Below are 13,171 nucleotides of genomic sequence, written 5' to 3'. Positions count from 1 at the left end.
TTGGACGAGACACATTTTTTACTGTCTTCCATGCCGCAGAGGAAGGCACCAGAAGTTTGCATTTATTACAACTCACAATTACAGTGGGACTCCCTTTTTTCTTTTAAGACTAAAATACTTCTCATAATGAATGACTTGAAAGCTACTGTCATTCTAATAAGATGGAAGAAACATTCTAATCAGATGGAAGCGCGCCCGGGTGCACTTGGGGAGGAGGCGGAAAGAACCCTGCGCTTCTCCCTGGCACCGAGCATTAATCCCGGAGGGAGCTGGGGAAGCTGGGGCTCCAAGCTCTGCACAGCCCAGACTCTGGGCCTCAGGCGCGGCCCCGAGGCTCCCCAGTTGTCCTTCGGCCTCCCTGCGGTCCCCCAAGTATCAGGAGGAGCAGCGGCACAGGACCAGTGAGAGAAGAAGCGCTGGGTGCAGTGCGCCCAGGGCGGCTCCGGCAGTGATGCTGGCACCGGCACGAGCACCCCGGCCGCCCTTGGTCTGCCCCAGCTTGGCCCTGCGCTCTGCGGCAGCGACCCTCGGAGGAGGGGGACAGCTGGAGGCGCCCGGATTGCGCGGACCCCCGCAGAGGCCAGGAGCCGAGCCTCAGGCGAGAGGCTGTCATCGAGCAAGAGCAGAGTCGATTCTGGCTTCAAAAAAAGGAAGCAAGGAAGCAGCAGCCATCCGTGGCCTCATGCCCCTGCCGACCTCTATCTCATTTTCGATTTTCTACTCTTTTTGTTTCTAGATAATTGGGACGGAGGGAGGGGCGAAGAATTGCAGATCGTGGTGACAGTTGGTAAATATATGCATCTTAGTGAGGAAAGACAAGCAGAAGAGAAGATTGGAAATCCAGCTTTGGGGTTCGTCTTTGTCGGTGACTCACTGTGTTATCTTGGGCAAGTAGCTTAACCTCTTGGGCTCAGTTTTCTCATCCATGAAATGGGAACCAATGTCTGATGTGTCTTCCTCGTGGGGTTGTTTTCATTAGGACTTTAATTGGGAACAGCAATCTTTTGGGTAGGTTGTTTTTGTGTGCCTTGAAGTCAAAAACTATGCATAAGCCCCAGGGATAAAAACCTCCGTGAGAGGACAAATCTCAGAAACTCAGAGACCTGAGCACTGGTGTCCCTCCCCTCCCAATCGTTGAGCAGGAATCGCTCCTTGTTGGGACTGGAGGAAAGGAATGTTCTTCCTAACTGCTTCCCCGTGTAAAGAGGGACTGGGTCCCTGAGGAGTGAGGAGAGCAAAACTCAACCAACATGCTGACCATCTGGTAGTGTGTGTGTGCGCGCTTGCGTGCACGTGTGTAAGGGGCCAGGTCTCCAATAGTTGGACATTTTCATTTCTCCTTGTCTCACACTTTTCCTGCTGGTAGCAATGACCACTTCGTGAAGAGCAATGAATGAAGCGCAATTCATGAGTTAGGAAGGTGAATTTCATTGAGAAATAACATTTTTTATTGCAGTTCTGGGCATGAGAGTCCCGGAATGGTGAAGGTTCTGGGAGCCCCGCGGAGCCAGGTGCGCTGGCCTTGGTGCTGAAGGTAAAGGCTTAGCCTGCGGAGGCAACCGCCTCAAACCATGGGCCATCTGCTCAAAGCTAAAAGCAAGGGGATCACACCTTTTTAATACCTCCCGTCCAGGGTGTGTGCTTGTTTCCGTTGAGGGGGTTTAGGGGTGAAGGGTGTGTGTGTGCGCGTGCCCGCGTGTGTGTGTAATAAAAAGTAACGTATGAAAGCACAGTGACATTGTCTAATAAAGTTTAGTTCATTGAATGGACATTTAAATACCTTTCTCTGAATCTGCTCCATAACTTACTTATTCAATTCCATGTGGGAAAATTTTTACTAAATAATAGTCATACAATGTCTTAAGGATACCTGTTTCTTACTTTCTTTTCATCGTCTGATCTAAACATTATAGTGGAGAAGTTTCAGCCAAGAGCAAAATTTGTCAAAGACAAGAGTGGTCCATTCAGCACTTCTCCCTGATGACATTTAAGTTCTTCACTGCTTCTGGGCCCAAAATGGGGTGATTCCATCTCAGGAAAGAAATCACTGGGACAGTATAATCTTGGAAAGGTACATGCGGTTTTAATTAATGAATCTATTCTGAGATCTCTAAGGAAGCTCAGTTAGTACTGGGTCTAACCCAGTGATTAAGGCTTCATGTGTGCCATTTATGGGAAGAATTTTCCTTGGGCTAAAATATGGTCAAAAGACCAAGGACCTGTTCTGTTCATTTTTCTGTCACAATATCTCTTTTTTTTTTTTTTTTTTTTTTTTTTTTTTTTTTTTTTTTTTGAGACAGGGTATCACTCTGTCACTCAGGCTGGAGTGCAGTGGCATAATCACAGCTCACTACAGGCTCAAATTCCCAGGCTCCAGCCATCCTCCCATGTCAGCCTTCTGAGGAGCTGGGATCACAGGCACTAGTCACCAAGCCCAGCTAATTTTTGGTAGAGACACGGTTTGACCATGTTTCCCAGGCTGATTTTGAACTCCTGAGCTCAGGCAATTCACCTGCCTCAGCCTCTCAAAGTGCTGGGATTACAGGCATGAGCCACCACGCCTGTAATATCATATTCAACAGTTAAAAATCTATTTATACAGTGCTCATTCAAAATAGATATTAAGTAGTATGTGCAAATATGTATCCTTTAACAGGATCAGAAAATAAGTAAATGAGAATATTTGGAGTGAAAGTAGAAAAAATAAGATGTAACTGGAATTAATTTCTGTACATTTGCTAGAGATGCTCTAAAGTTTGGCTCCAAACCTCCTAGTTGTTCCCAATGCAAAGAAGAACCACAATAAATGTCATGATTCACGGGGTCTAAGATAAAAGTAAACTGGTTTCTCACAGAAGAACAACTGTTTGCAGTACTGACATCAGACAGAAACCTCTTCCATGTGCCCCCATAAAATGATGTACCCATAAAATGAAAAGTGACCTGAACAGTGTCCCTAAAGCAAACAGATCTTAGTTGTGTGGGCTAGCTTCTATTTGTGTCACTCAGTGAAGCCCCACAGTATTCCCTTTGTTTGAGTAAGAATAAAACTGGCGAGAAAAAGACCTGGTAAACACCATGCTCACTCACATCCTTACTGGGATGTTGCAGTCTTAGCACTGGGGGCAAACCATCCTGAGAATCCTCATGCTACAGTTGTTGCAACTTCTGAAAGATTTGCAAAAAATACTCTCGGGACTCAGCCTGGTATTTAAGGTAAGACCAATGACAATGACAGACTTTAGAAAAGAGGAGGTGTTACTGTTAGTGCTGGAAACTTCAGAGCCGTCTTTGGGCCAGTGCTCCAACTTCAGTACCTATAAAAGTCATCAGCTTTAACTTCACGTTTTTAGGCCCTAGAGATTATGATTTGGTGGGTCTAGTGGCATCAGGAAAAAACATTATATATATATAAAATATACATATATACATTATATATGTGTATGTATGCATCTATATGTATATGCATACACATACATGTATGTATGTGTGTATATGCATACACATACATGTATATTTATGTGTATACATAATTTTTGAAAAAGCATAATTTTTTATAAGCACCCTAGATATGCAATGAGATCACTAAATTTTTTCCTTCTTCTCTTGTATAGAGCTAATCTACAGCTTCCAGCCTTTCTTGCAGCTGTGTTGGACTGTGTAATTGAGTCCAGGCCAATGGAATGTAAGCAAAAGTGATGTACATCACTTCTAACATTAGTCCCTAAAACCACTCTTGAAATCCTCTAAGTTGGCTTTTTCTCCTCTTGTCATCTGCCACCTTTGTACAGAGGATCCCAGAGAGGACTCTGAATGCCCTGAGTGATGGCAGAGACATTAGATGGAAGGAAAACTGTGCCCCTGAATGAGTGTGTAGGGAAGATCACCATTTACAATCTGCAACAGTCACAGAGCTATGTAATGAGCAATAACTACATGTTTATGCTGTCAGCTACTGAAATTTGGGGACTGTTTGTTACAGCCTCTAGCTTTTCTTAACTTAATATACCAGGTGATTCTAACATGGTCCAATAACCACTTTTGGAGAAACACTACTCCAAACCAAACTGTCGAGAAGCAAATGATTCTGCCTTCTGGTGACAATTCCTTAGCGTCTAAGAAGGACTCGAATGGTAATGGTTTCAGGAGTGGTAGCAATCCAAGTAAATGCAAGATTTGGGGTCAGTGCCTACATTTCACAAATGTTGCCTCCTCATAAAATTTATTCAAAAGTCATAATTTATATGGCATTATTTTATTTCCTGAATATTTTCTTCCTTTTTTTCTCTCTGCCTTGATCCTGTCACCACTGGGGAAGAAAGATGAGCTCGAAGAGAAAAGGAAGAGCCACAGGTCTGTAGAGTCTTTGTTATGTGGTAGACACTATCCAGAACACTTTTCATGCACAATCTCATTTGTACTCACATACATTCCTTCAAAATAGGCATGAATATTCTCATTTTATAATGAAGACTCTAAAATCTTATTGGAATTGCTGTGCTGGCATTAGGGACTTACTGATGAACTTAAAGCTCTGCCCTTTTAGAGAGTTTGACTGGGTGACCTAAGTACACCTAAGCTATACATCTCAGTGGGAAGGCAGATGAAGGGGCATCACCTCAATCCGAGTGGTATCACTGGGCTGGAATAGCAGTTAGGGAAGGGGTGTGCTCGATGCTGTAGACCAGTTTGCTCAGTTCTGCAAGGGACTGTTCTAAATGGACCCATTGTAAGCCTGTTCAAACTCATAAAGCTCCTTGAATTCTGACCTGGGAGAAAGGATGTGCTTTTTACTAAGAACCTTATAAAGGTACTATTTTTGGCCCCAGAAACTCCATTTCTAGGGGTCAGTTCTAAGGAAATAATTTGAAATACGGAAAACACTGTATGCAAAAAGCTCTACGATGACACTATTTATAAACAAAATGAGGATACAACCTAAATCCTGTTTAAGTGGATAAGTCATTTAATGATGCATTATTAAATGACATGCATGGTCATGAAAATAATCATGCAGAGGGCTTATAATAACTTTGAAAATGTTGACGAGATAATATTATGTGAAAAATATTAAAATGTAGATTTGAATTAAAATGGCCACCTAAAATGAAAAAAAGCACATCAAAAACTAGTGATAGAAAAATGATGGAAAGAAATATACCAAAATGTTCATAGCATTTTGTCTTTGGGAAAAAGAATTAGAGATAATTTTTCCCCCACTTTTCTAATTTTTTTCAAATGTTCTATTATGCTCATGCTTATATTTTATAATGGAAAAATCAAAAAATAGAAAATTTAATACAAGGAATTTGCTTTTAGAGAAATAGTTCAGAAGAAAAATTTTAAGCTGTAAAAAAATTTTGAAATACAGCACACAGAAAAATGTATGAAATGCACAACTCAAGGATTTATCACAAGACAAGCACCACCAAGCTCAAGAGCTAGAATACTGCCAGTGCCCAGAAATCCCTCTTATATCCCCCTCAATCACCATCCCCTTTGTCGTCTCCAAGAGTAATGACTGTCAAGCTTCTATGGCCACTGTTTCCTTGCTTTTCTTCAGAATGTTGTCTCCTAAGTCTGAATCCTTAAACATGAGGATTTTATCTACCTTTTGAACTTTATGGAAATAGAATCATAGAGCATTTCTTTGTATCTGCTTTCTTTTTTTTTTGTAAACACTATAAATGGGAGGTGCCTCCATGTTGTTGCATGTGGCAAAATTCATTAATCGCTGTATAGTGTTGCATTGTATGAATGCAACATTATTTATCTATCATTTTCCCATAGATGTTTCCAGTTTGGACCATTAGGAATAAAGCTGCTGTGAACGTCTTATACGTTTCTTAGTGCATGCATGTGCAGACATTTCTTTGAGGATAAACCTAGGAGTGGAAGTTCTGGCTCATAGGACATGCATATCTTTTTCTTCTTCTTTTCATAATGTTCCTTCTTATATGTATCAAAGCTCATACTGCACAATGAGCTCTGGGTTGCAAAAGAGAATTCATTTTTTGCATCTGTCTAAGGATGTGGATGTCTTCAGTAGATTTAATGCTGAACTATTCCCCAGTGTGGTTCTAAGAGTTTACATTTCCATTGGCAAGAAGCATGTGCTTTAACTCTTTGTGGAGTGGAAGCATATGGTCCATAAAAGGAGACTCTGGGGGATTTGTTTTTAGCCTTTTTCTTTCAGGGACAGACTGGAGAAAGCTTCTTTATCCGATTATGTGATCCCCAAGGCTCACAATAGATACTGACATTGCTATATACTCCAGCTCAGAATCTACGCTGACCTTGAAGTGAATCTCCCAATACAGTTAAAAAAAAAAAAAAAAAAAAACCATCCCACCAGCCACAGCATTGAAGGGCACTCAGAAATAACACTTGGGTGAAAAGAGTTAGGTACTAAAGAGTAAAGTTATGGATGTGAATGGATCACACAAATAAAATATCTTTCGATAGTTCTAAGTCTGGGAACTTCAGGAAGCCATGGAGATGGTAATGGGGCTAAACCAATAATTTTCAACATTAAACACTTAGAGAAATGAACCGTTTACTGCGAATAGGACTGGGCAGGATTTCTAAAGCTTCCTGGCCTTGTTTTGACCTGGAATTCTGTGAACTCATTGTGATAGCTCTGGCAACATCATGCTAATCACAGGCTTTCGTTGGAAGTCATGTGTATCTCTGAGTAACAAAGTTAGGAAAATTAGCTTTAAATGGACACATGTATAGTCTCTTAAACCTTGGGGCCTATGGGGTTTGTGGTGTTGAAGAGACTGGGGAGCACTGAAGGTTTATGATGAGGAATGTGGGTATGCTTGGCAACCCAGAAACATACCCGCACCTGTCTGTTCAATCTCTCCTTCCTGGCCATTCTTCATTTCTTAAATTTTAAATTTTTAAATTTATTTTAGAGGTGGAGTCTTGCTATGTTGCCCAGGTTGTTCTCAAACTTTTGGCCTCAAGTGACCCTCCCACCTCAGCCTCCCGGGTAGCTGGGATTCCAGGTTCCACCATGCCTGGCTCTCTTTGGCCATTCCCTACTCTCTAGCACAGACTCTCAGTGATGGGTCCTGTGGAGGATGACACATTTTACCCCTGTCCACAGGCGTAGGGGCTTAGCAGGATTTGACCAGCCTGTTATGCAAGGCAAAAGAAACATCAAGGGGATGGCACATGCCACCTCTGTAAGAAATACATCTTGGGGGACAGAATGGATGTCACCATATGATGAAAGACCTATATTAGTTTTCTGCAGCGTCTGTAGCAAATTACCACAAATAAAACAACACAAATGTATTATGTTACAGGTTTTTTGTTTGTTTATTTGAGACAGTCTCACTCTGTCACCCAGGCTATAGTCTAGTGGCACGATCTCGGCTCACTGCAACTTCTGCTTTCCATGTTCAAGTGATTCTCGTGCCTCAGCCTCTAGAGCAGCTGGGATTACAGGTGCGCACCACCACACCCGGCTTATTTTTGTGTTTGGCAGAGGTGGGGTTTCGCCATGTTGGCCAGGCTGGCCTCAAACTCCTGAACTCAAGTGATCTGCTGGCCTCAGCCTTGCAAAGTGCTGGGATTACCGTCTGGGGCCTTATGTTACAGTTTTGTAGATTAAAAGTCTGACATGAAGGCTGGGATGCAGTGGCTCTGGCCTGTAATTGCAGCACTTTGGGAGGACAAGGCAGAAGGATCCCTTAAAGCCAGGAGTTTGAGACCAGCCTGGACAACAAAGTGAGACTCTGTCTCTACAAAAATAAATACATAAATAAACAAATAACAGAAAATAAAAAATTATTAATTTTAAAAGTCTGACTTGGGTCTCAGCGGACTATAATTGAGTGTCAGCAGAGCTGCCTTTCTATCTGGAGGCTCTAGGGGAGACCCACGGAGATCTGTTTCCTTGTCTTTCAGTTTCTAGAGGCCTCTCACATTCCTTGGCTTGTGGCCTCTTCCTCCATCTTCAAAGCCCAGTAATATTGCATCCCTGGACTATCTCTCCCCCACTCACATCTCCTTCTTCTTCCCTTTTCGTCTTTTAAGAATGCCATGATTTCTTAGTGCCCCCAGGATCACCCAGGATAATCTATTTTAAAGGCAGCTAATTAGCAACCTGAATTCCATCTGCAACCTTAATCTCCCTGTGCCTTGTCACCTAGCATAGTCACATGTTCCAGAGATTTGGGTGTGGCCATATTTGGGGGCTGTTATTCTGCCTGGCACAGACCCTTGGTAACGGGATGGTTAATTGATGTGCTGAGAGCTGCAAAAGAAAGAAGACCAGGGGTGGAAGTAGGGGAGGACAGGTTGAGCCTCCAGGGTATAAAAACAGCTTTCCCCACAACCCCACTTTTTCTTGGTGAGGCACAGAGCAAAAGAGGGTGAGCAAGCCCTGTAAATGATGTCACTGCACATTGCAGTCCTGGAAGCCACACCCTTGGGTTTCATGAAAAAGCTCCATCAACTTCCAGATATTTTCAGGCAACAGCTTGACTTGTTGCTGAGACATTGATGTGCAGAGCGATTTCACGGTAGTGTATTTGAATCTTCTCTCCTTGCATCTCAGGAGAGACCTAGTCTGAATGTGGCCTCCAGGAGTGGAGGGACTAAAAATGCCAGAGGGCAGAACGAAAATGCTGGAAATAAGCCACATCCTAGCAGCTAAACTTGTGCCTGCTCTATACAGGTATTGGGCCTGAGCACATTACATGCATTGCCTTCATCTTTGCAAAAGCAATCACTGTCTATTACTATCCTGATTTAGAGGTGAGGGAAAGAGAGACACCCTTGACCGTCACAGTCCTGCAGTCATGGTCAAACATGGAGGGCCGGAAAGGAGAGCTGGGCGCCTCTGGGTGTTTTGTCAGCCAGTGGCTCTCTTTCTGAAGGAGGTTGCTTTTCTCTTCTTTCTGAGATGGAGTCTCACTCTGTCACCCAGGCTGGAGTGCAGTGGTGTGATCTCAGCTCATTGCAACCTCCACCTCCCAGGTTCAAGTGATTCTTCCGCCTCAGCCTCTCAAGTAGCTGGGATTACAGGCACCTGCCTCCATGCCCAGCTAATTTTTTGTATTTTTAGTAGAGATGGGATTTCACCATGTTGGCCAGGCTGATCTTGAACTCCTGACCTCAAGTGATCTGCCTGCCTCGGCCTCCCAAAGTGCTGGGATTACAGGCATGAGCTGCCAGGCCCGGCCAGAGGTTGCATTTCTGTTGAATTTCCTCCACTTTTGCTCAGCAACACTAAGCGCATTTGGCTGTCTGCACGCCCTCCCTGCCAGCCTGGCGAATGGAAGTGAGACGTTGTTACATTCCTAATTGAGCAGATTAAAAATGCCAGTTCCCAGGGGCTGATGGCAGAACTGCCCCCAATGCCACCTGGCCCCTTTGAGGCCCCAGTGATGCTGAAATGGGGGTGGGGGATCAGGGATGGCCAGGGGATTTAGCTCTCCTTTGTCCCCAAACTCTCTTGTTTGGGTGGGGCTGCATCTGTTGTGGGGGACGGCTGTCCTGTAATGAGGCCTGTGGCTTGGCTGTTTCTGCTCTCTGGCCTTGTTGGCACGGGACCAGCCTTTCTTGGATGGGTGGGAGCCTCATGCCCTCTTTATGAAGGAGACTGGTCCAAATTCTTGAGATGGGCTCTCCAGACCTTTATTCTGAGTCTTTATTTACAACTGTGGTTCTCATTGATCTCTCCTGGAATCCTCCACAACTAAGCTAAGGTGACTAACTGCTACCCACGGCAGTAGTTCAGTTTCTACCATTTCCCATTTCAAATTATTTCATGTGTGTTGCCTCCCAACTAAGTTTCTTTCCCTTTCCTTCCCTCCCTCCCTCCCTCCCTCCCTCCCTTCCTTCCTTCCTTCCTTCCTTCCTCTCTCTTTCTTTCGTTTTTCCTTTTTTTTGGGGGGGATAGGGTCTCCCTCTCACCCATGCTGAAGTGCAGTGGTGTGATCATAGCTCACTGTAGTCTCAAACTCCTGAGCTCAAGTGATCCTCCCACTTTAGCCTTCCAAGTAGCTGGGACCACAGGTGCGTGTGCCACCATGCCCTGCTCTATTTTTTTTAATTTAATTTTTTGTAGAGACAGGGTTTCCCTGTGTTGCCTAGGCTGGTCTCAAACTCGACTTGTCAACTAAGTTTCTTAATCCTCTAATATCTCTTCCTTCTAATCTTCTCATCCTCTAATATCTCTTCCTTCAGTCACCTCAGTGCTACAGTCTACCAGGGACATAAATAATTGCTGGAAGCAGGGGGTGGAGTTGGCTGAATAATAGGAAAATTAAGCTGTTTACATTGATTTCTAGTATATGTAGATCTCTGGTAGAAATAAAGCACCAGAGACTTCCGAGCAATACATATGAATCATAAACATGCTTTATCAAAAATGCTTTTCCATTTCTAGATTTTATCCTTTAAAACAAAAAATCATGTCAAAAATTTGTTTAGCTGCTGTGTCAGTAGATGTTTTGTATCTTGAGAATTTGGTATGTTCCTCCTTTTTTGACAAATAATAATCCAGTCAGCAAGACCTCATTTCCCAGCAGTTAAATGTGGCTACATGACTAAGTTCTCCCCAAATGTGAGGCGTTAAGACAGTGAGTGTGCCTTCCCCATGTCTCTTTTGCCTTCCTGCTGGGTGCAGCCTGGACACAGTATGGCCCAGCCCCAGTCACACAGAGGAAAGGCCCTCAGGGATGGCAGGACCCCAGGATGGAAGATCTTGAGTCCCTGGATGACCACATGGAGCAGAGCTGCTCATTGGCACAGAATACTCACCCCAGACTATTACATGAGTGAAAAACGCATGCTTTTTGGTCTTTAAGCCATTATATTTGGAAGGGGTGTTCTCTTGTTCCAGTAGCTCAGCTTTTTGCCCTACCTAGCACACTGAGGTAAGTAGCATGTTACTCTACTCAATATTTTATTGGTTGTGAATTAATCACACTTTGAGTATAGTCATTAAGCAGGTTGTGACCTGCATAACCATCCTGTCTCCATTCTCTGGTGTGGCTCTTTATGGTCTTATGGTTGTGTGCATAGGCTCTGGCCTCAGCCTCCTGGGGTTCAAATCGCAGTCTCAGCTTCTACTACTTGTGTCCCTGGGCAAGTTACTTAATCCTCCTCATCCATCACCTTAGTTTTGCCAGTTTAAAAATGTAGACACTTGTAGTGCCTATCCCCTGTTTTACAGGGCATTTCTGAGGATGAAATGAGTGAACACACCTAGTGCTTAGACCGAGACTGGCACCATGTAAATACCCACTGGCTCTTAGTTCTTATTTATTATTTTACACCTTGTTCATAAAGATATCATTTATGCATAACATTGAATGACTCCTAGTATATGCTTTGCATCCTGCTGGGTTCTGGGGCTAGGGAGAGTATTAAGACAAAATTCTTTCCTCAGGGAACTGACAATTTAATAGGAAAGTCAGTTTAAAAATAACTATGGAATTGAATTGGAGCTATAATATATTACAAAGTGTGTGCCACGTGAGAGGAAAGATGCACTAGCCCCCCTCAGGTTGTGGGTAGAAAGGTAAGAATATCAAGAAAGAGGCTGGATTTTTTTCTTTTTTTTTTTTTTGAGACAGGGTCTCACTCTGTCACCCAGGCTGTAGGCACGATCATGGCTCACTGCAACCTCCGCCTCCCAGGTTCAAGAGATTCTCCCACCTCAACCTCCCAAGTAACTGGGATTACAGGCACAGACCACCACACCCAGCTACTTTTTGTATTTCCAGTAGAGACAGGGTTTCACCACGTTGGTCAGGCTGGTCTCGAACTCCTGGCTTCAAGTGATCCACCCTCCTCGACCTCCCAAAGTGCTGGGATTACAGGCCTGAGCCACAGCACCCAGCCAAGGATGGACCTTTTAAGAACATGGCTGAAATTCAGACACACCATTTCCCCAGTAGATCCTGGCCTTCAGAATGCCAATCATGACAAATGCCAGTGGGCAAATGCTGTTGATCTGAACAGATGGTCTCATAGGTCTGAAGCAGCACAGAACCAGAGCTAACCCCCATTACAGCATAAGAAGAAACAGTCACTGTCAAGGCTCCTTTGAAAGCAGATGCTTGAAATGTTAGTTGAGAATAGGAGAAAAGTGATATGCTCAGTTGGGTAAGTTGTTTAGAATCCTAATTGGTTCTCGAATTTTCTCCTATCCCCTGGCAGGTCACTGTACTTGACCGGATTTTTTTCTCACTGTGTGTCTGCCGTTTCACTTTTTTTCCTAAGCCAAGATCTCTTTAATTATTCTATTCCCTATTAACTGGGCAACTTTCACACTGTTAAAATACCTCACCACAGCAGTATTATTTGTTTGTTCATAGTCTGTGGGCTAAGAAAATACGGAATGTGCATTTCTAGTGCCGGGATTACTTCTAATTTTTTAAGTGTCTGGGGTCGTGGGAGGGGAGAGAAGAGTGTTCAATGGGTTTGATAAAGCAGCTTCCCAAAGAGGAAAAGCAGAGACTGAATGGTTCTAAAGCAGTCATTTGGCTCCCTCTGGTGGATTCTTGCAGAATTACTCATCCCCCCTCATAAACAATCCTGTCGCACATCAACTCACTTATTTGGAAAATAGAAAAATGCAACGAAACAGTCTGTTAACACAAATCCTTGGCTAAATTCCAAGGATGAAGGAATTGACTGAGGACTTTAGGTCAATTTAGGCAGAGCTAAAGCAAAATTCAAGAGATAAAATTGATTCAGTTCCACTCTATGCAAAATAGATAATGGCATTTTAGCAATGTTTGTATATTAATTTTGGTAGCTACCATTATTTCTTCCATAGTGCCTTAGTCTACAACACAGAGTCCATTCAATACATGTCAGGGTCTTGCCTTCCCCCACCACTAATTGCTCAAAAGACTTGTAAAGGTGAAGGTCGCCCTCTAATGGTTTGGATGAGTCCCACATGTGAAATTTTTTGTCTTAGTTTGGACACCTCAAACAATCTACCCTTTAGAATTCAAGAACCCTCCTCCCACCACTAATATTAGTTGCACATTTCTAATTGATTTATAAAGGTTATTTAATAATTTTAAAACCACATTAAGTTAATGTGTACTTTGCATTCTAACTCTGTGTGTGTGTGCGTGCGTACGTGTGCAATTTCTAAACTACAGCTGGTCGGTGGGCTATGGATCACTGAGGT

The 13,171-nt window shown here is 43.4% G+C and overlaps 1 pseudogene; it reads right to left on the bottom strand.

The window, feature by feature from the left end:
* Positions 1-5,942: 5,942 nt before the first annotated feature.
* Positions 5,943-6,059, bottom strand: LOC114670227 (small nucleolar RNA SNORA40; annotated as a pseudogene).
* Positions 6,060-13,171: the final 7,112 nt, after the last annotated feature.

Source organism: Macaca mulatta, chromosome 9 (genome assembly GCF_049350105.2).
Source record: "Macaca mulatta isolate MMU2019108-1 chromosome 9, T2T-MMU8v2.0, whole genome shotgun sequence".
NCBI lineage: Eukaryota > Metazoa > Chordata > Mammalia > Primates > Cercopithecidae > Macaca > Macaca mulatta.
This window is presented reverse-complemented; position numbering and strand designations above follow the sequence as displayed.